The sequence below is a fragment of the Bufo bufo genome, chromosome 8 (genome assembly GCF_905171765.1).
Source record: "Bufo bufo chromosome 8, aBufBuf1.1, whole genome shotgun sequence".
NCBI lineage: Eukaryota > Metazoa > Chordata > Amphibia > Anura > Bufonidae > Bufo > Bufo bufo.
Window position 1 is genome coordinate 22,962,825 of NC_053396.1, and position 23,555 is coordinate 22,986,379.

The following is a 23,555-nucleotide window of genomic DNA, read 5'->3' on the forward strand; positions in this document are numbered from 1 at the left end:
GAAATGATTGTGTAAAGCAAACAGTCATATTAAAGATAGGGCTTTGTGGGCTAATCCTTGTAATCGCGGGCTTAAAGGAGAGGCAGGGATGAAGCCGTCCCTCCATTGCTGCGCCTGGCAGAAAGAATATGATATACTACCGCCATATACCTCAGCACAGGAGCAAAGATCGCCACCTTTCACACCCTTTCCAAATATGACCCTCGATCCAATCCTACATGGGTCCTTGCCACCCAACTGCAAAGGGGCCGGGCCCCCGTCTCCAAGGGCCCATAACAGCCACATGGGAGAACTAGAAGCCGATTTTCAGCCATGTCCAATACTTTCAGCTAGTCCTTGATTTCCTTCCTCCGTGGGATAAGGGTGGTCAAGATGTCTGAAGACTACCCCCCTAGAAGTCAGAGATGACCATGCCAATTAAAAGGGAGGTTGGGGTCCTAATGTCATTGATGACCTTTGACCTATTGTTTTTCCCAGTGATGCAACTACTGCTCCCTGTTATCAGCCTCCAGCTGTTGTGAAACTACAACTCCCAGTATGCTCCAGTCCTTTCTATGGGGGCGTTCTAAGAAGGGGTTCCTGCTGGGAGTTGTAGTTTCACAACCGCAGAGAGACCCCTGGCCTAGAGAAAGGCAGTCAGATCAGGGCGTATTCAGGTTTCCATATCGATCACTGGATTTAAAGCAGAGGATGGATCAGGTCCCCGGAGATAAGCAGCGCCAGAGGTGTCTGGCAGCAGCTTATCTCCGTATGAGAGCAACCATGCCTGCTTTATATGTAAAGCCTATGTACAATCATACAACATGGCATAGTCGCAGCCCCCGTCCGTCCGTCACCCCTGATCACTGCGCTGGCGCTCTCCAGTCTGCGCACTCGCAGCCCCTCAGTTACACCACAATGCAAATTCAGCAGCCGTCCATGCAAATCAAAGCCCAGGAAGTGACTAATCTGATACAGACATTAAGAGTATTCAGGTCATGCACTGGTGGACCCTCACAGGCGATGGCGGGGGATGGGCGATTAATCTGTCTACTAGTTATTTAGACATGGTAAGTGCCCCTCCATGGAAAAAAGAATTCCATAATAAGCGGCCATTACTCTCCCTTAAAGGAATCGTAAAAAAACAGCATTTTCGCCTCTTATTTCCATCAACTACATGGAAGAGATAAATGTACAAAATGATTCCTTCTAGGGAATTTGCTGCAAGATTTATCAAAACTGGTGTAAAGTAGAACTGGCTTAGTTGCCCCTAGCAACCAATCAGATTCCGCCTTTCAGAGCTCCTTTGGAAAATGAAAGGTGGCAATAAGCCAGTTTTCCTTTACCTTAGGCCTCCTGCACACGAACGTGGGCGCCCCGTGGCCGTGCTGCGGGCCGCAATGCACGAACACCGACCGCGGGGCAGCTGCAGCGGATCGCGGACCCATTCACTTTAATGGGTACGTGATCCGCCCGTTCCGCAAAAAGATAGGACATGTTCTATCGTTTTGCGGAAGGGAAGTACGGGACGAAACCCCATGGAAGAACTATTTCGCATCGCCGGATTTGCGGACCCATTCAAGAAGTGAACAGGTCCGCCTCCGTGATGCGGAATGCACATGTATTGCGGATCCACAAATGCAGTCCGCAAAACGGCAACGGGACACCTACGGTCGTGTGCAGGGGGCCTTAGTCTCTGATGTAAAGTGTATAGTGCAAACATATTGGAAGTCAACATTTTTCACCACTTTTTGGCGCAAAAAAAAATAAAAAATAAAAAAAAAAAATCACATCCCACTTTTTGCGACAATATTTTGTTGCACGGGTGTTTATGCTCCGTTTTCACCACTTGGAAATGGAGAGGGCATGGTGGGGGCCGGACGAGGGCCGGGATTATGGCTTTGACAAATTTACAGGGGCGTTTAGGACGAGGTGTTTCAAGGCGTAAATGTTAGTAAATTTGCCAGGGCTGGAGTCCCATCCACGGCATGGCCCACGACACGCCCAACTGGTGAACGTGGCCTAAACCTGGCCATGCTACAATATTTAGGCCTCTTTCACACGGGCGTTGCGGGAAAAGGTGCGGGTGCGTTGCGGGAACATGCGCGATTTTTCCGCGCGAGTGCAAAACATTGTAATGCGTTTTGCACTCGCATGAGAAAAATTGCGCGTGTTTAGTACCCAAACCCGAACTTCTTCACAGAAGTTCGGGCTTGGGATCGGTGTTCTGTAGATTGTATTATTTCCCCTTATAACATGGTTATAAGGGAAAATAATAGCATTCTGAATACAGAATGCATAGTACAATAGGGCTGGAGGGGTTAAAAAAAAAATTAAAAAAATTAAATTCACCTTAATCGCGCAGCCCGGCTTCTCTTCTGTCTTATTCTTTGCTGTGTGCAGGAAAAGGACCTGTGGTGACGTCACTCCGGTCATCACATGGTCCGTCACATGATCTTTTACCATGGTGACGGACCATGTGATGACCGGAGTGACGTCACCACAGGTCCTTTTCCTGCACACAGCAAAGAAGAAGACAGAAGAGAAGCCGGGCTGCGTGATCAAGTGGATTAAGGTGAGTTAAATTATTATTTATTTATTTTTTAACCCCTTCTGTATTCAGAATGCTATTATTTTCCCTTATAACCATGTTATAAGGGAAAATAATAATGATCGGGTCTCCATCCCGATCGTCTCCTAGCAACCGTGCGTGAAAATCGCACCGCATCCGCACTTGCTTGCGGATCCTTGCGATTTTGACGCAGCCCCATTCACTTCTATGGTGCCTGCGTTGCGTGGAAAACGCACAATATAGAGCATGCTGCGATTTTCACGCAACGCACAAGTGATGCGTGAAAATCACCGCTCGTGTGCACAGCCCGGTAGAAATGAATGGGTCAGGATTCAGTGCGGGTGCAATGCGTTCACATCACGCATCGCACCCGCGCGGAAAACTCGCCCGTGTGAAAGGGGCCTTAGTGTAAACCTCCAGTCAGGGTCTGGAGTGTTTTTTACTCCAGGCACATGGACTGCTGGAAGTGCACCTAATTTATGATGAGGAGCACGCCTCGTCATAAATTAGTCTAATCCTCCGGCAGCGCGGGGAGGAAAAAGCCGGTCTTCGTAAACGCTCCTCATTGCGCTTCAAGCATAAGGCCTGCCTTAAGAATGAGTGCCGGTATTGCCCATGGCAACCAATCAGATTCCAGCTCTCATTTTAAAATTGGCTCAGAGCAGTTGAAAGCTGGAATCTGATTGGTTGCTACAGGCAGCTGTCATACAGATTAGAAAAAGCAATGTCTGTGGCACTAATGGATGCCATATCCTCGAACCGTTTAAAGGGGTTGTCCAATGAAGACAACTTATCCCCTAACCACAGAATAGGGTAATTTATCAAACTGGTGTAAAGTAGAACTGGCTTAGTTGCCCATAGCAACCAATTAGATTCCTCCTTTCATTTCCAAAGGAGCTGTGAAAAATGAAAGGTGGAATCTGATTGGTTGCCATGGCAACTAAGCCAGTTCTACCCCCATAAGTGTCTGATCGGCGGGGGTCCGACCACTAGGGCCCCGGGCTCCCCATCTGAATGGAGCAGCACACGTGCATGTGTGACCACCACTCCATTCAGCTGTATGGAACGACTGAAAGGATGAGTGACTGCCGCTCCATTCAAACGAGGGAGCGCGGGCCCCTGTTCTAGTGATTAGCGGGGGCCCCCCCATAGTCAGACTCCGCTGATCCCCTATCTTGTGTCATAACCTCATTAAGGTCCCCTCTGCGCATGTCTTTTCTCCCCCGTCTACTCAGCGTTTTTCCTATTAATACAAGCCTAGAACAACATGGCGGTCCACAGGTTGTGTCTGGTATTAGGATAGGGGATAACTATCAGATCAGCGGGGATCTTACAGCTGGGACCCCCACTCATCATGAGAATGGTATGAGGCTACGTATCCCATAGAGCTCCCCTAAAATGGTCGGAAAAGGCGCCGCTGCTCTATTCATTTCTATGAGAGCGCCAGAGATGAGCGGAGGTCCCATAGAAACAAATGGAGCTGTGGCACACATTTCCAACCAGCCGCTCTGTCCATTAAAGGGGAGCTCTATGGGGTACATGGGCCCCCATTCTCGTGATCAGTGGGGGTCCCAGCGGTTGAACTCCCACCAATCTAATAGTTATCCCCTATCCTGTGTCTAGGGGATTACAACTGGAATATCCTGTTTAAAGGGGTTGGTCCCCTCTCACACATTGGTGGCATATCGCTAGGATATGCCACCAATGTCAGATAAGTGCAGGTCCCACTCCTATCTCTAGAACGGGGCCCTGAAAGTGAAGGAGCTCACACCGCGCACTCTATTCACTTCTATAGGAGTTTTCGAAAAGAGCAGAGTGAGCGCGCTCGGCTATTTCCGGATCTCCCATAGACATGAATCGAGAGCGTAAGAGTGGCTACCATTCTATTCACCAGTACAGGAGTTCTGGAAACAGGCGCTTGGCTATTTTCGGCGCTCCCATAGAAGTGAATGGAGGATGGCCGCGCTTGCGTGGTGCCTTCGCTTGCATTCTAGAGATGGGTGCGGGAACTAGGGTCCTAGAGATACGCCACCAATGTGTTAGATGGGCAAACCCCTTTAAAGGGCATCTATCAGTAGATTAGTACCTGAGATTTGTTGTTGAGAAAAACGAGGTTTTAATATATGCAAATGAGCCTTTAGGAGCAATGGGGGCGGAGCAGTTACACCTAGAGGCTCTGCTCTCTCTGCAACTGCTGCGTCCTCTGCACTTTGACTGAAAGGACCAGGTATGATGACATTTTCACTATCTGGCTCTGTCAAAGTGCAGAGGGTGCGGCAGTTGCAGAGAGAGCTGAGCCTCTAGGTGTAATGGTAACGCCCCCGTTGCTCCTAGAGGCTCATTTGCATATATGAAAACACTATTTTTCTCAGCAATGCGGGCACATATGAACATGGGACCAACACAGATGCCTCCAGCTGCCAAGTGAACATGTAACAGGTCAGCCAGTGTCATAGGTAGAAATCCCCTTTAAGACTTCCACCACATAATAATTCTCAGAGACAGACGACTACAGAGCCGCGCTGTTGTTTGTTTCCCATTCATCCCCTTGTGACGACAGCCTGAGAGACTGGGAGTTATACTGGAAACCACAAGAGAGTCAGGTGTGTGCGCTCCTGGAAAGAGCTACCCCGCCACCAGACAGACACGTTCTGCAGGTGTGGGGGAGGGGGGACGAGGCAATCAAGACAACCACAAACTGCAGCCAAGGGATGATCCCGGGATCGTATGATTTGGGAACAGTCAGCAAGAAGGAAAAAAAATAATATTATCCTATCTTCTTGACCTGGCGGGTGACAACCACTAAGGCCTAGCAATGGGCCTACACACAGGTCTGCAGCATTACATTCTCCCCCTTGAACCTTCTCACACTCTTCTTCTTAGAAAGTGTCAGTCTTCACTGTAGTTCAGGCATTCTATTCATGAAATGCCAGCAGCGCCTCTACTTATATTTCAGGGATGGCCAACCTGCGGCTCTCCAGCTGTTGTAAAACTATAACTCCCACAATGCCCTGCTGCAGGCTGATAGCTGCAGGCAGTCTAGGCATGATGGGATTTGTAGTTTTGCAACAGCTGGAGAGCCACAGGTTGGCCATCCCCGCTATTGCTCGATGCCAGCAGCGCCTCTCCCCGCTATTGCTCGATGCCAGCAGCGCCTCTCCCCCTAATTGTTCAATGCCAGCAGCGCCTCTCCCCCTAATTGTTCAATGCCAGCAGCGCCTCTCCCCCTAATTGTTCAATGCCAGCAGCGCCTCTCCCCCTAATTGTTCAATGCCAGCAGCGCCTCTCCCCCTAATTGTTCAATGCCAGCAGCGCCTCTCCCCGCTATTGCTCGATGCCAGCAGCGCCTCTCCCCCTAATTATTCAATGCCAGCAGCGCCTCTCCCCCTAATTATTCAATGCCAGCAGCGCCTCTCCCCCTAATTATTCGATGCCAGCAGCGCCTCTCCCCCCTATTATTCGATGCCAGCAGCGCCTCTCCCCCCTATTATTCGATGCCAGCAGCGCCTCTCCCCCCTATTATTCGATGCCAGCAGCGCCTCTCCCCCCTATTATTCGATGCCAGCAGCGCCTCTCCCCCCTATTATTCGATGCCAGCAGCGCCTCTCCCCCCTATTATTCGATGCCAGCAGCGCCTCTCCCCCCTATTATTCGATGCCAGCAGCGCCTCTCCCCCCTATTATTCGATGCCCCCTTAAACAACTTATTTCACAAAAGTAAAATATTTGTGAGGGCCATGCCCGCTCTTCGGATTGGCAGTAAGGGCTGAATAAACATCAGGTGACTTCACATGAATGTTCGCATTGTTGGCAGACCTTCAAAGGTAAGTGACCTCCGTAGGGGAGGGTGACAACTCAGAAGTCACTACTCGATTAACAGCAGGTTACAATGAAGTTGTGCCGAAAACGCTCTCTATACAACCACGTACCTCTCACTGCTGCACAATCTGGGCAAAGCTTAAAGGGATTATCCTTGCAGCACAAACTTAAAGGGGTTATGCCATCATTAAAGGGCATCTGTCAGCAGTTTTGTACCTATGACACTGGCTGACCTGTTACATGTGCACTTGGCAGCTGAAGTCATCTGTGTTGGTCCCACATTCACATGTGCCCACATTGCTGAGAATAATCATGTTTTCATATATGCAAATGAGCCTCTAGGAGCAATGGGGGCGTTGCCCCTGCAGTTTTTTGTTTATTTTTCGCCCGTTTCCAGGTGAAAAAGTAGTAAATTTGCACAGCCTCTGAAACACCCCCATAACGTCCACCTTTCAAACTTGGCACCTGTGTGTTAAAGTCACAAAAACGTCAGACGACCTTAATAAATGAGCCCCCCTTCTCTTTACCACATTAGAAAGGCGCCCCCTGGGGTTTAATCTGTGTAGTAATGTGCACGTCCATCGACTGAGGTGGTCGCACATGCTCAGTTCCATCCTTTAATTGCCAGCAGCTGTATCTACTGTTAGCAGCTGTGACAGTTACAGGAACGGAGGTGTAAAAGAAAGGACACACCTCCTGAAAGGACACGCCCTCTCCTGAGCTTCCAGACTGAAGAATGCAATTGGAGCAATCAATGGGGAGATCTCTGGACCCATGTGAGGTACAGGGCTGGTTCTATATGACTACATGATGTGTGGCCGACATAACCCTTTAAACTGTCCAGTGAGGAAACATTTTTTGGTAATGGGTTCAGAGTGGGTTAAAAAAAGAAAGAACTGATTCCTACCTCCCTAATCCTCCGTCACTCCCATTCCAATACTTACAGGGGCCCATCGTTAAGAGGAAATATCTGCTCAGCCAATCACTTGCTGAGGTGGGCCACCACTTATCCTCAGGACAGGTCCATCAATATCAGACCCAGGTGTCGGACCCCTGGCAATCTGCTGCTAGAAGAGGTCGGACACCCCATGAGCGCCGCAACCTCTTCCTAGGCCATGTGACGTCATTGTTTATTGGTCACATGGCCTAGTTGCTGCTAAGTCCCATTGAAGTCAATGGAGCTGAGCTGCAATACCAAGAACAGCCACTATACAATGTACGGCGCTGTGCTTAGAAAGCTGCCGGGCTCACCAGAGTTCCAGTTGATTGGTGGGGGTGCCAGAAGCCGGACCCCTGTCAATTTGATAATGATGACCTATCCTGAGGATAGGTCACCATTATCTTTTTCAGGATAGCCCCTTTAAGTCCCTAAGATTGTAGGATCAAGGCTAAAGGAGAACTTGTGATGTCAATGCATGTGGAAATCTTTGTCTCCAAAAGCAGCGCCACCCTTGTCCATGGCTGTGTCTGGTATTGCAGACCAGCCCCATTCAAGTGAATGGACTAAAAAAAAAAATTATAAAAATACCACCATATGAAATAAGAACAAATGATGTTTTCAATGACGTGGCGCAGACCAGACCGTTGAATTCCCTGTGTTAAGACTTCACGCGGTGGATGCATGCTGCGTCCAGCACACATTTCCTTCCTCTCAAGACACAGGTCAGACTAACTGCTAAAAGGGATCTGCGACTTTCCAAGGAATCGCCCGCTGTTTATTGTCAGACGCTATTTCACCCGTGGATGAAGACTCAACGCGTTTCATCATTTCCAGGTTCACCGGTTACTAAATCCGGGAATCACGAGGATACTGTAAAAAATGACTAATTGTAGGGCGGTAATCTCTGAAATAATTTCTCACCTGTTCCCCTACATGTGAACAAGGTCTATGGCAATGGGAAAACCCCTTTAAAGGGCACCTTCAGTAGGATCAACCCTACGAAAGCAGCCAGACTTTTGAAAATCTGTTGCGGCATTCCTGAGAAAAAATGTATTTTATTCTTTCAGAAAATGAGGGCTTCAGTGCACTGAGGGCGGGGCTATGCCCATCACTGCACCAAAGCCTTCATTTGCATAAATAATAGAAGTCATTTTATGTTTTTCTTGGGAACGCCACGACCGATCTTCACAAGACAGGTATCATTTTACTCAGCACGATCAACCCTACCAGGCAGTACAGACTGCTGACAGGTGCCCTTTAAAGCGGTATTACCATTATATCCAATCACTATGTAGTCTGTCCCCTAGGATCCCACCAGTCCTTAGAATGAAGGGGCCGCAGAGTTGATTCAGCAGCGCCCCGAACCACTCGCTGTGCAGGCAAACTGCAGCATTCAAGTGAATCAGCTCTGTGGCCTCTTCATACTCAAGGTCAGTGGGGGCCCGACACTTTATGAGATGGGAATACCCCTTTAATATTCTATTCAACTGTTTCTAGATACCGGGTGATAACTCTTTATGGCCGCCATTAGAGAGCCCTCCCCTACCATGAGGCCCTATTACTGCTCTGCCTGTTTAGGGGTCAGTCTTTACTGTAGTCCTTGCATTCTATTCATGAGCCAGGAAGATGAGGAAGAACAGTGTGACAGGCCACATGAAAGAGCATCTGGAGCGTGAGGAGAGGCCCAAATAGAAGCAAGATTATCACGAGTAGCCAATATTGCAGAAGTGTCTGCAACCTAAGGGGCCTCCTAAAATAGCTGCGATGAGCTCCCCAAAAACACATCGAGCAGCCTGTTCACAGGATGTGGTTTTCATGAGTCAGGCCAGTAGTGAGGAGATAATGGGGACGACACGGCTGCAGTTCAGGCAGGGAGCGGCCGGAGATCAAACCACAACAATCATCCCAGGGAACGGGGACGTCTGCATTTAGGATATTTAACGGAATATAAAAATACAATATGGACGCCGCTTATCGACCAGGAATGTGATGGACTGGACAAATAAAATCTAGCCTTTATAATCTACATTTCCCCCCTCTATTAGCAACTATTGCAGTGCTCCTAGTGCGGCTGCCATCAAAGTGCCCCCTGGACTAGCGGATACCACAGTGACCAATGGTCTAGTGGCAACCTCAGTGCCCCTTGCCCTAGCGCCCGCCACAGTGCCCCTTGCCCTAGCGCCCGCCACAGTGCCCCTTGCCCTAGCGCCCGCCACAGTGCCCCTTGCCCTAGCGCCCGCCACAGTGCCCCTTGCCCTAGCGCCCGCCACAGTGCCCCTTGCCCTAGCGCCCGCCACAGTGCCCCTTGCCCTAGCGCCCGCCACAGTGCCCCTTGCCCTAGCGCCCGCCACAGTGCCCCTTGCCCTAGCGCCCGCCACAGTGCCCCTTGCCCTAGCGCCCGCCACAGTGCCCCTTGCCCTAGCGCCCGCCACAGTGCCCCTTGCCCTAGCGCCCGCCACAGTGCCCCTTGCCCTAGCGCCCGCCACAGTGCCCCTTGCCCTAGCGCCCGCCACAGTGCCCCTTGCCCTAGCGCCCGCCACAGTCACCCTTGCCCTAGAGCCCGCCACAGTCACCCTGGCGCTTGCGTCCGCCACAGTCACCCTGGCGCTTGCGTCCGCCACAGTCACCCTGGCGCTTGCGTCCGCCACAGTCACCCTGGCGCTTGCGTCCGCCACAGTCACCCTGGCGCTTGCGTCCGCCACAGTCACCCTGGCGCTTGCGTCCGCCACAGTCACCCTGGCGCTTGCGTCCGCCACAGTCACCCTGGCGCTTGCGTCCGCCACAGTCACCCTGGCGCTTGCGTCCGCCACAGTCACCCTGGCGCTTGCGCTAGCGTCCGCCACAGTCACGTCACGCTTGCGCTAGCGTCCGCCACAGTCACGTCACCCTTGCGCTAGCGTCCGCCAGTCACCCTCTGTGTAATGGGGCCTTAAAGGGGTTGTCCCACGAAAAATAGTCTACACTTTTCAAACCAGCACCTAGATCTGAATACTTTTGTAATTGCATGTAATTAAAAATTTAGCATAGCCACTGAGCTAGTCAATAAAATGTATCTGTATAGCTCCACCTGCAGTTTGGGTTTTTTCTTATTTCTTTGACCTGCTCACTGACAAGGCCGCACGTGCTCAGTGTCATCCTTCAACTGCCTCCTGAGCTGTGATAGGGAGAGAGGAGACACGCCCCCTTAGCTGCAGCAGAAAAGACACTCCCCTTGAGCTTTCAGCTTGATCTAAATCTAGCAGAGCAATGAATGGGGAGATCTCTGGATCCATGTGAGGTCCAGGGCTGGTTCTAAGCTTTATTAGAAAGAGGTTGTCATGTCCTATATGATGTCTGATTTTCATTTTTTACATTAGTTATGGAATAACCCCTTTAAGGCATGCCTGACCCAACAAATGTGCATGTAAATGGGGGAGCAACATCAGCTTAAACAAAAAGGCTCCACATCCTTCCTTTCCTCCTGGCATATCTTCTCCCCCTCCTTGGTCTCCTTCAGGGTAGAGATCGTCCAGCTGCTGCGGCTCTGCTACATCTAGCACCTTCCTGCTTTGTTCTGTTGGGTAAACACCATGCCGGGCGCTCATGTGCCGTCCTCTTGTTTTATCCCCGCGGCTTACAGACAAACAGCTCCGGGTGGGGCGGAAGACAAAATGACAGAAGACTCTAGAAGCCGTCTACTTAGATTATTGGTAGCGCCAGCCAATTTTATCAAAATGGCGCCACAATTCACTAACTGGATTTATCGTCACCCTTTGGGCCAATGCCACGCGGTAAAGGCCAACGGATAATTTCCTAGCCATATTATCGGCTGACTGACCGCCTGCGCTGTTGCTTGTCAACCAAGGATGCTGCCTACGGGTGAAAACAGTAGGTCTCCATAGCGCAGTCTCCAATATCGGACCAAAAATTGTGGCCATGGGCATAAAAAAACGGATCTCTTAGTCAACTAAGCGGGCAGGGGGACAAGGGGCTGCCTGGATCCATTGTCACGCTTCTCTTGCAACCAATCTGATCCTGTTGCCCGCCGATGGGAAATTTAAAGGGATCTGCCAGCCAGCTCCTATCTATGGCTTTTGATTGTGACTCTTCCCTGACCCCCTGCGCTGATAAGTTCCTGTTGTGAGTCTGTTTTCCTATCTCTGTGGGGAAGATAAAAATCAAACCATATCAATGGCTGGAGCAGGAAGAGCCGCACAGGGGGCCCGGACAGATGGACAACAGAAGACGTCTCATGGAAGGAACCATAACCAGATATCCTCCTGCATCTGTATCCTGCGTCTGTATGCTCCTGCGGACCGCCATAAATAATCTACGCCACTAAGACTCATGCTAAACTACAACCCCCAGTATGGGAATTGCAGTTTTCCAACTAGAAAGCCATAGGTTGGAGACCACTGGCATGGACGGTCAAAAATGGCGGATTACAGATTTACGGGGGAACTGCGACATTCCCTGGGCTGTGAAATCTTATTAGAAAACGACTCCAGTCCTAAGGGAAGTGCTACTTATGCGATTCCCTGTAATATACGTAGAGGCCGATTGTGGTGAAGGCGACTTCTGAATGCCGACGTTGAATTTCCCAGCGTTCACAACGTCACATACATCAATGACCGCGGAGCGGAACGGGTTCATCTACTGACCCCAAGCCAGACACCAGACATGCCTGATCTAGTCCAATGTGGGCACCATGACAAGATCACTGCTTAAAGGGGTATTCCAGATATAAAGTTATGCCCTATCTACAGGATAAGGGATAACTATCATTGGTGGGGTTCCTACCGATCACCCATACACTGTGGAGCCCACCTGAAATGGATGGAGCGGCTGGTCAGAAAAGCGCTCACCTATCTCCGGCCCTCCCACTGAAATTAATGGGAGTTGCGGCACGCTTTTCGGACCAGCTGGGCCCCCGTTTGGGTGATCAGAAGGGGTTCCAGCGATAGGACCCCCACCCATCTAATAGTCATCCCCCATCCTGTGGATAGGAGATAACTTTATATAACCGGAATATCCCTTTATGGGGGTTTTCCAGGAATTTTTAAGTTGATCGCATATCCTCTGGATAGGTCATGGTGTGGGGTCAGACTCCTGGCACCCACTCCGATCGGCTCTGTAAAGAAGCTGCATCACTTTGGCCTCGTCAATGTGGCTGAGCTGCAATACCGAGTACAGCCACTATCTAATCGACGGCGCTGTGCTTGGTAAGCTGAGAGGAGTCGGACCCCCACTGATCTCACATTGATAACCTATCCTGAGGATAGGCCATCAATATAAAAAGTCCAGAGAACCCCTTTAACTGGGATGGCCCACGACTGTGTGAATGGAGCGACACATGTGACCACCTCTCCATTGACAGTGTATGGGACTGTCTCCTACAGTCCCATGAAAGTGAATGGAGTGGTGGGCACACAGACCACAGTCATGTGACCACTCGTGGCCCCAGCCATTATACATTTTGCCGCTGGTTTCCCTAAGTGGGGTGAAAAACACAATCAATTCTAACAGAAACTGCGACCGACCACCACGTGAGGAGATTTAGGAAACTGCCCGTAGCAACCTATCACAGTGCAGCGTTCATTTAATATTCTGCTCCTGAAAAATGAAAGCCACGCTGTGATTGGTTGCCATGGGCAACACAGTCCATTCCATAAATCAACACGGATTTTCCTTTTCTTTTCGTTTTTAAAGGGGGAATCTGGTTGCTATGGGCAACTACTCCACGTCTGGCTTTCCCAACACGGCACCAACGAGGAGGCCGGTGTCAGTCATGCGCTGTCAGTGCGAGCGTTCATGATGAGGCTCGGAAGGAAAAACGGCCTGAGGGAATCTTCGAGATCATTATCTGCTCCGCGGCCTCCGCCATGGGAACGAGTTGTGGGAATTTTTTTTGGCACAGATCTGAGAGGAACACTGTGGACTAAGATTGCACGGAATGTAAAAATTCAGTCCCTGAGCGCCATCTTGGTCACATGACACCACCCAACACTATGAGGGGTTAAGCGGTCATACACATCAGCAGAACCCATGGGAACCTCCCAAGTCTCCCCAAACAATAAACATAGGGTAGAGGAGGATCGGACTGTTGGACTTCAACATGCCTGATCCTTCAGAGAGATACTCCGCCCCTACAGGAGCCTAGCAGCAGCTTACTCCCCTCAGCAGACATGTATGCTCGGCCAAAAACTACATCTACATGCATGTGTGCATGCTGGGAGTTGTAGTATCCAAACAGCTGGAGGTTGCCGACCCTTGATCTAATGTGCATGCCCAGCTTAAAGGCACCCACACATATTGTGGCCAACAGTCTCGAATTTGAAGGGACTGTCCCTTATTTTCAGAGACAAATTTGGCCAGTCCAGTGCTACAAAAATGGGTGTGGCTTATTTAAGCCCTGCCCAAAAGTGGGTGTTCCCGCTCAGTTTGGGACACTCCCATTCATTTCTATGGGGCCGACAGAAATAGCCAGCACTCGACTATTTTCGGCAGCCCCATAGAAATGATTGGAGGGCGGCCGGGCATGCGCAGTGCGCCTTTCAAGGCTCAGTTTACGAGGTGGGACCCGCACCTTTCACACAATGGGGGCATCACTGTCTGAGATGGAAACGCCCCTTTAAGTAAGGCGTCTTGCACTGACTACACATTTTTCAACCGAGTGCCCACGTGCGAGTTGGGAGCAATAGTTGTCAGCCCGACAGCTACTGAAGGTGCACTGGGACTAGGGCTACACGACGACATTTTGTCGCACCAATGTCGCGCGACAATTTTTATAATGATAGTCTATGGTGTTGCACTGCGACGCGACAGTAGCAAAAAAATCCATCCCAGATGGATTTTTCTGCGACTGTCGCATCGCAGTCTCAGTATGTCGCAGTGCGACACCATAGACCAGGCATGCTCAACCTGCGGCCGTCCAGCTGTTGTAAAACTACAACTCCCACAATGCTCTGCTGTAGGCTGATAGCTGTAAGCTGTTCGGGCATGCTGGGAGTTGTAGTTTTGCAACAGCTGGAGGGCCATAGCTTGAGCATGCCTGCGACTATCATTCTAAAAATTGTCGCGCGACACATGTTGCAGTGTAGTTGTGCCCGATGCGTCAAGCGACACATTTCGTCGTGTAGCCCTAGCCTTTAGGGTCACTCTCGGAGGTAAGGCTTAAAGGGCACCTCCAGATTTCCCACTGATTGGGAGTCCATAAAGCTGTACCCCCACGTAGGCGATTCTATATCGGAGCCAGCCTGACCTCTTTTAAGTGGTCAGTAATAAGACCCCTCAGACCTCAATACAAAAAACACCAAAAATTTGCATCAAATTCCTTGACCCATTAGCAACATGGGATCAGCGCGACTCTTCATGGGCCCCCACATCGTATAATTTACATGACTGATCATCATATTAAGTGGACTTCACCTCCCGGAGACAGCCAAGTACAACCCTCAGCTATTTCCAGAACTTCCATAGAGATGAGTGCACATGCCCGAATTGCCACTCCGTTCATTTCGGGAGGGGCCCCGTGGGGTATAGGGTCCCCATTCTCTCATTATACTGCTGGGAGCCCCACCGATCTTATAGTTATCCTGTGGATAAGGAATAACTTGATACAGCCGGAATACCCCTTTAAGCTTGAAAGGGTCATCAAAAATGAAAGGCACACTTTCCAAGTTGCTGCATGAATGGGTCTCACAGAGGAGGACCCCAGCATCTATGTGCATACACGTCTTTATGAGATGACCCCCTTTAAAAGGATTGTCCAGAATACAAAAAAAAAAGAAAAAAAGAAAAAGTGTGTCTTCTTTCTTCTAAAAACAGCGCCACACCTGTACATGGTTATGTCTGGAATTGCAACTCGACTATGATAGAAGTAAATGAATGAGTTGCAATCGCACTCACAACCTGAGGATAGGTGTCATTTTTGAAAGAAAGAAAGAAGCCATGTTTTTTCCGATCCTGGACGTCGTCCTTGGCTTCTCTCGTCTTGAGCTGTTGGAGGAAAGACGAGGGACAACCCATCGACCGCCCTCAGCTTTCCAAGACTCCGGGAGACCTAATCATGCAACTTCAGGCTCAAGCACACGAGAGTATGTATTTTGCGGTCCGCAAAACACGGATCCGCAAAATATACAGATGACGTCTGTGTGACGTCCGTATTGCATCCGTTTTTTTTTTGTAATTCAAAAACGGACAAGAATAGGACATGTTCTATCTTTTCTGGACACGCACACAGAGCCATTTCCATTTTTTTTGCTGACCCATTGAAGTGAATGGTCCCGCATATGGGCCGCAAAAAAAACACCACCCAAAAACGGAATGGACGTGGAAAAAAAAAAAAAATACGTTTGTGTGCATGAGCCCTTAAGAAGTCCCAACTGGTGAAAAGACCGGCGGCAGCCATATCGGTTCAGTGATGGTCAGTTCGCAGTGTTCGCCAATGAACACATGCGGGCTGCCATCTTGACTCACCCGTCCGGCGATGCACAGGTAAGCCCTTGCCTGTGCCGGGAGCCGGTCTGAAATCAAATGCGGTCCCCGGGAACAGGCAGTTCCGAGAACAGCCCGATGAAGGCCCCCCGGCGGCTGTTCTCGGAACTGCCTGTTCCCGGTGACCGCATTTGATTTCAGACCGGCTCCCGGCACAGGCACAGGTAAGGGCTTACCTGTGCATCGCCGGACGGGTGAGTCAAGATGGCAGCCCGCATGTGTTCGTTGGCGAACACTGCGAACTGACCATCACTGTATCGGTTGTCCAGAAACTCACATAACACGTAAGTGCGGTCGTTTTGGGGTTTGTTTGTTTTCTTTTACAACCTGGCGGCTCAAGGACTCATTTACTAGCGATTTTGATTTTTACGACCTGTACCCGCCCAGCAGGAAGCCAATAAACCTACCAGCTCAGAAACGGTAAGGCCCCTTTCACGCGAGCGAGTTGTCCGCGCGGGTGCAACGCGTGATGCGAACGCATCCGAATCCGGACCCATTCGTTTCAACAGGTCCGTGTACATGAGCGTTGGTTTTCACGCATCACTTGTGCGTTGCGTGAAAATCGCAGCACGTTCTATATTGTGCTTTTTCTCACGCATAGAAGTGAATAGAGCTGCGTGAAAATTGCAAGCAAGTGCGGATGCGATGCGTTTTTCACGGATGGTTGCTAAGAGATGTTGTTTGTATACCTTCAGGTTTTTTTTATCACGCGCGTAAAAAAAACGTATTAAAATCGCATTGCACCCGCGCAATAACAACTGAACGCGATCGCAAACAAAACTGAATGAACTTGCTTGTGAAATCGCGCGTTTTTCACTGAACGCATCCGGACCTAATCCGCTCACGCTGCAAGGGGCCTATGGACCGTGGCACTGCATGGCGGTATAATCTGTGCCACACATCTGACAACGCGCCGATTGCCAACTATGGCTGACAACCAATCGGTCTGTTACAGTAGCACCCGTAGGAGTTGTCACCCAAATTTCCCAGGCCCCTGAACAGCAAATCTACAGTTACCAAGCCCTCGCCATTCAGGAACCCCCACAATCTGACCCAGCGGCGTTAGACGATATAGTGAATGCGAATAATACTGTGGGGGGGGGGGGAAATATATATATACATATATATAGAAACTCTAGTTTTTGGCAGGGTTTCCCTTTTTGAAGGGGTACAATGGCTACAAACAAATCCCACTATATTGTCATTTGCGCTGCGGCACAATACGTAGTATGGCGAGTGGTCAGGAGGGTCGGAGAGCCCCCTTTAACAACCGGAAACACAATGTTCCGAGCAGACGGCGTCATTCGTTCACAATTCGACTACTTTTTTGGAGGACAGGTGCCATTTTCGGAGACATAACTAAAAAGTAAGTGAACCCCCTGCGGGCCCCCCCCCCCCCGGAGAGCTGGTTAGACACGCCATAATAGTGTTCTATACCCAGACCGTCCTAGAGCAATTTTTTGTTTAAAAAAATTTCGGAGTCCCCATTGATACATAGAAATACCTAGCACGAGAAGCACTCCAGTAAATCAAGAGGGGTCCCCCTTTATCGACTGCAGCAAATAAACGCTAGAGATGAGCAGCAGCGAGGGGAGGACCCCCACAAGTCCATTTAAAGGGCCAGCACATGTATTTTGCAGTGCCTCTCCTCTCCACCTGTTTACAGCCCCACTGAGGGGGGGGGGAAGGGCAGGGCTGCACCTGAGTTTTAAGGGGGAGGGAGGGGGGGATAGAGGAAAGGAAGGGAGGTGAGTACTTACCTGCTGCCGGGGTCCTAGCAGCTTCTACCCCAGAACTCCTGAGGAACAAGTTACCTGCTCGTCTCCCTGAGACAACAGGCAGCGGCTCAGCAGCAGGGAGCCGGGTCCTCCCACCAAAACCCAGCTACATTTCCATCGAGCCGGATCTGCCCGCCGAGCGCCCTCTGCTGGCGGCCGCGCGCATTACAGCCTTCATACATTTCTCCCACTTTTCTGCAGCTTTTCTTACCCCTATAGATTTCTCGTGTCAAGCTCAAGACTGGATTCCAACTCTTATGTTTTATTTTTATTTTTTTATTTTTTTTAGAGATAAGCGGCGACAGAGGTGTCTGGCGACGATTATCCAAAAAAAAAAAAATTGTACATTTAGCTAAGTTGAATTTGTCCTTTACGTACGATTGGGAGTAGTAGTTACACAACGGCTAGGGAGCGCTGTCAGGCGTGGCGCCATGTGATGTCTGGGTCATGCTATATTCCTGGTATTCAAAGAGGGAAGCCAGGAGTGATCATGTGATGGGTCTGCCTTGTTTCCATTCACTGACATGGCGTCTCTCTCTCTGCGTCATTATTCTAACTCATTGGGGAGCGTCACCACTTTCACAAGTTGCGCCCAAAACTGTTTAGCGCCAAAACGCTCTTTTTACTCTCTTTAACTTCGCCCTCCACGCCTTTTGCCGTCTCGCATTAGGCTACTATGGGGCCCAGCCTTTTTCTAGTGACAACCCTGTAGCGTGACTCAAGCACATCGACTAAAATGGCGTAAAAGTTTTAGCCATACGACATCCACCCGCGGTGGGTTGGTGTAGCCGAGGATTTAGGCCTCATTGCCGGCCATTGCAATGAACACGCAGAGAATACGTTCCAGGACGGCAACCTCCGGCAATGCAGCTGTTGCGAAACTACAACTCCCAGCATGCGTACTTGCTCTGCTCTTCTCGGAAACTGCCATAAAAGTGAATGGAGCATGCTGGGAACTGTAGTTTCGCAACAGCTGGGGCGCCGAAGGTTGCTGATCCCCGTTCTGGGACCAAGGGCTCATGCACACGAATGTATTTTTGTCCGTGTCCGTTCCGTTTTTTGATTATTTTTTTTTGCAGCCCTTATGCATAAACATTAATTACGCCTTTTGCACTCCGTATGCTTATGTCTTGCAAGTCCGTTCCGCAAAAAAATAGAACATGTTCTATTCTTGCCCGTTTTTGCGGACAAGGACAGGCATTGTTACAGCACGGACGTCACACAGATGTCATCCGTTTTATTTTTTGTTGCAGATCTGTGTTTTGCGGACCGTGGTCGTGTGCATGAACCCTTATTCATGGTTTTGCTGGCAGCACAGCAGAGGACGCGCATGTCACCCTGCTTATCCTGCCTGAAGATGAAGCTGTCAGGGCATCGTTCATTTATAACATGGCATCTATGGCGGCAAGGAACCATAAGCGTTACGCTGAGCAGCGTCTACCAGCGCAAGAAGGGGAAATTGGAACAGCTGCCATGTGACAGCCGCTCCTTTTTCACTGATCAGAAGCTGCTATGTTTTATTGGCAGCAGTACTGTCCCCAGCGGCAATGTGGGGCCCTATGAGTCCTATATCAGCCAGGCTGGTTTTACATAAGCGCAATGCGGGTGTGTTTTTACCCACGGCCTAAAAGCCGGTCTTGTGACCCCCAACTAATATCATAGGGATCAAAAATGTACCCGTATTACGTGTTTTTGAAACCAGCCTAAGCGTCCAGTGCATCCATCAATCCCCAATTACCCAACGAAGGACAAAAAACGGTTGGTATACCCTTCTTCACCCATATGAAATACCGCAATCTGATGTGCTATTACGTACTGAGGCCTCCTACGAGCAAAACACGGATGCCGTCCGTGCGTGTTCCGCAATTTGCGGAACGCCACGGACAGCCTTTAATATAACTGCCTATTCTTGTCCGCAAAGTGCGGACAAGAATAGGACAGGTTATATATTTTTTTTGTGGACCACGGAACGGAGCAACGGATGCGGACAGCACACGGAATGAATAGGTCCGCCTTCGAGCCGCCAAAACTGCGGCTCGGATGTGGACCAAAACAACGGCCGTGTGCATGAGGCCTTACACTGCAAATGTCGTGTCAATAGACTCTGCGGTTTTTCTATACGGAAATCCCTTAGAGTCGTACAGTACCATAGATTAAACAAATCGCAGGTGCACTTTGTGGTTCCGCAGTTATGTTTGCGGTTTTAGCTGCGGATTTCTCCCTTTTGTAATGAAGGGTGAGATCTGCGGCAAAACGCGCATCAGAAAACGCAGTTAGAAATTGGTGCAGATTTCCTGCATGTTGACACACACACAGTGCATCAAAACCTTGCAAAAAATAAAAACACATAAGTCTGCACTATTTATTGCAGCTTTGGCGCATTTTGTGTGTGTGTTTTGTGCAGTTTTATGTGCTTTTTGTTGCAGATTTTTGTGCGGATTTTCGGTTTTTGGTAACAGCCCCATTGAAGTCTATGGAGGTGAAGAATCACACAAATAAATGACAGGCTGCAGATTTTAAAATCCGCACAACGGGTCCAAAGTGTATACGAGATTTTTTACGTACGTGTTCTCCACGGACAGCACACGTCCCGATCCATTTTAATGTGTGTATTCACACATGTTTTTTACCACGGTCCGGGGGTCCGTGCATTTAGCACGGATTACATGCTCTATTTTGTCACAGATCCATCATGCCCATTATAGTCTACGGGTCTGTGAAAACCGCGGATACAACAGGGACGCCATCCGTGTTTAACGGATCATTAAGAATAGATTCTTTGAAAATAATTTTTCAGCTGCACAGGGTCTGTGAAACACGGATGACACGCGGTTCGCACATGGATCCTTCACGGACAGCTTCACGGTTGCATCACTGACCACATTTTCACGGATTTAAGCACAGACACGGACGTCTGAATGAGGGTTTACGCCGCGTAAACATGAAAATCCGCACAGAAAAAGCGAGCATGATCGGCATTGTGTGTTCTGGTAACCCATGCAATAAGCATAAGATCGGCAGGAATTTCCGTGCAGATTTCTGTACCAAAAAACGCACGTGTAACTTGTGGTTCTTGGTGCGGATTTAATGCGGTTTGCGGATCTGCAAAAGATGGATACAAGCCGCGTTCGTTCCGCATTTTGCTGATCAGAAGTTCCTTCTCCACGATAGAAATGCCTATTCTTGTCTGCAAAAACAGACAAGAATAGGACATGCTCTATCTTTTTTGCGGGGGGTGGTACGGAAGTGCGGATGCGGACAGGACAGTTCACGGTGTGCTGTCCGAATCTTTTGCGGCCCCATTGAAATGAATGGGTCCGCATCTGTTCCGCAGAATTGCAGGACGGATGCGGACTCAAATATACAGTCGTGTGAGTTTCATGCGCAAAATTCACACCATAAGGGCTCATGCACACGACCGTATATTTTTTCCGCATCCGATCCGCATGTTTTGGGTAGAATGTGGACCCATTCATTTCAATGGGGCCACAAAAGATGCGGACAGCATCCGTATGTCTGTTCCGTAGCCCCCGGGAAAAAAAAGAGAGAGAATGTCCTATTCTTTTCCGTTTTGTGGGAATGTTACAATGGATCCGCAAAAAAAATACTTTTTCAAAATCTCATCAACATGGCGTGGAAATTTTCCACACAGAATCTGACCTGCGGGGTCGATTTTGAATTCCACAGGCCTAACGATTTTTTGGTGTGGATTTTTAGTGAATTGCAAAAGGGGTGAGGTCCGTGATTTGGTGCAGAAACGCGGCAAAAGCCGCATAAACGACACTGCCTTGTGCATGTAGCCTCAGGATGGCCATACACATGCATGCTCGGCCGAATGAGCAAAGGGGAACAAGCAGCAACCAAACACCTCTAGAAGTGGCTTTTCTCCCTGAGAACAAAAGGGATTTTAAATGCCCGATCCTTATGAGGGGGGAGATATCTGGGAAAGTCGGGAGGCCTCCATACACATGAGATGGTCAGCCGATCCCGAGCATCTGACACAGAGTACCCCTTTACCATCAGGCTGCACCCCACAGGGTCACTGAAGTTAGTCCCTGCACTTAGGTCCTTGGGGTTATGACTTTAGGGTCGATATTTGTGATATATTTGATGAATCTACAATTTATGCTCAAATCCTGCATCTCCACTCAAAGAGAAGAGGAAAATATTAAGGGGGAGATTTATCAATACTGCTGTAAAGTGAAACTGGCTGAGTTGCCCATAGCAACCAATCAGATGCCACCTTTCATTTTCCAAAGGAGCTCTGAAAAATGAAAGGTGGAATCTGATTGGTTGCTATAGGCAACTCAGCCAGTTTCACTTTACACCAGTGTTCGCTGGATTCTACACATAGGGGGTCATTTATTAAACAGGTGTAAAGTAGAACTGGCTTAGTTGCCCATAGCAACCAATCTGATTCCACCTTTCATTTTGGACAGCTCCTTTGGAAAATGAAAGGAGGAATCTGATTGGTTGCTCTGGGCAACTAAGCCAGTTCTACTTTACAGCAGTTTGATAAATGAGCCCCCTAGTCTCACCCACTGATACTATGGCACCCTATGGTGGAGTAGGCAGTACATGATTTAGGCCCTTTTACGTGTGCTGATTGACTGAAAGAACGTACGTATTGGTATCATTAGCAGAAATAAACATGCCGGCCGACCTCCCAAAAAAAAGAAGCAGCAGAAAACATGACTGTTTTAGCACTGTACATTATGGGGAGGATAGGGTGAATTTGCCTGAGGCGTGACAGACATCTGCGCTGCAGGTTGAGACACCGCGCGGTGCAGATTCCCTATGCTCAGGCCTTAATAGACGTTGAAATACACGCACGTTTACTTATAGTAAGGCCCAGTTCACACCTAGCAGAGCTCACGTGGATTTCGGTGTGGCATCCTTCCTATTAGGACTCATGCACACTAACAAATTTTTTGTCCGTGTACATTCTGTTTTTTTTTTGCGACCCTTAAGGCAGACGATTGGCCTTAGGGCTTATGTACATGATCGGATATACTTTGCGGTCCGCAAAAAATACGGATGGCGTCCGTGTGACATTCATATTGCATCCTTTTCTTTTTTTTGCAGGTCCACTGTAACATGTTCTATTTTTTTGGCGGAACGGACACTGAGTCACTTCTTTTTTTTTATTTTTATTAAGCCTCATTGAAATTAATGGTTCTGCATACGGACCTGCTGTTGCGCATCCATGCCGGTATTAGGGGCCGTATTCGCTTGAATGGGTTCGCAATCCGGAAAATATTGTGCGGTGCGGAGGCACAGATCGGAAGCCCACTGAAACACGATGGAGTGCTTCTGAGGGTTTTCTGTCCATGCCTCCGGACCACAAAAAAGTAGTGCTTGCGGTGCAGTCCGTCGGATGCGGATCGCGGACCCCATTCAAGTGAATGGGTCCACGTCCAAAGACGGCGGCCATGTAGACATTGCAGACCTGTGCATTGCCGGAGGTGTGAATGAGTCCTAATGGAGGTGTCTGACGGCTTGGGCCCCGGATGATCATGAGAACGGGGCCCATTCTCCCTGTTTGAATGCAATGGCAGACATGGAATTGCACAGTAGCTCTCTTCAACTCTGGGACTCTTGCAGATAGCCGAGTACAAGAGAGTTGAATGGAGTGGCCTGTGTGATCACCACTCTGTTCAAACCGGGAAGCATGGGCCCCCACTCTAGTGATGGCCAGGGGCCCCTGCGTTCAGAACCCCACTGAATAGGGGGATAACAAGTTGTCTTTATGGGACAACCCCTTTAAACCAGGCTCAGGGCTAGCTGAGCTGAATGTAATGATACCTTTCACTTAGTGATCTGTTGCTTCATTGTGGAGAAAAAGTACTTCAAATCCATATGCAAATGAGCAATTAAGTGCACAGAGGGTGGGTCCAAGTCACTCTGTGCACCCCTGCACCTCATCCTTTCTCTGCCAGCCCCTCCTTCTCCTTCTTGATAGTCAGGGGCCATGTTCCTGCATAGTCATCTTA

At 49.4% G+C, this 23,555-nt stretch overlaps 1 protein-coding gene across 1 annotated transcript in view; it reads right to left on the reverse strand.

The window, feature by feature from the left end:
• PLXNB3 (plexin B3) overlaps window positions 1-17,656 on the reverse strand; it is a 76,840-nt gene extending 59,184 nt beyond the window's left edge. The window contains exon 1 of the mRNA XM_040405127.1: window positions 17,545-17,656. The gene's annotated coding sequence lies outside the window, so the exon portion shown is untranslated. The remainder of the gene's footprint in view (window positions 1-17,544) is intronic.
• Between the last annotated feature and the right edge of the window lie 5,899 nt (window positions 17,657-23,555).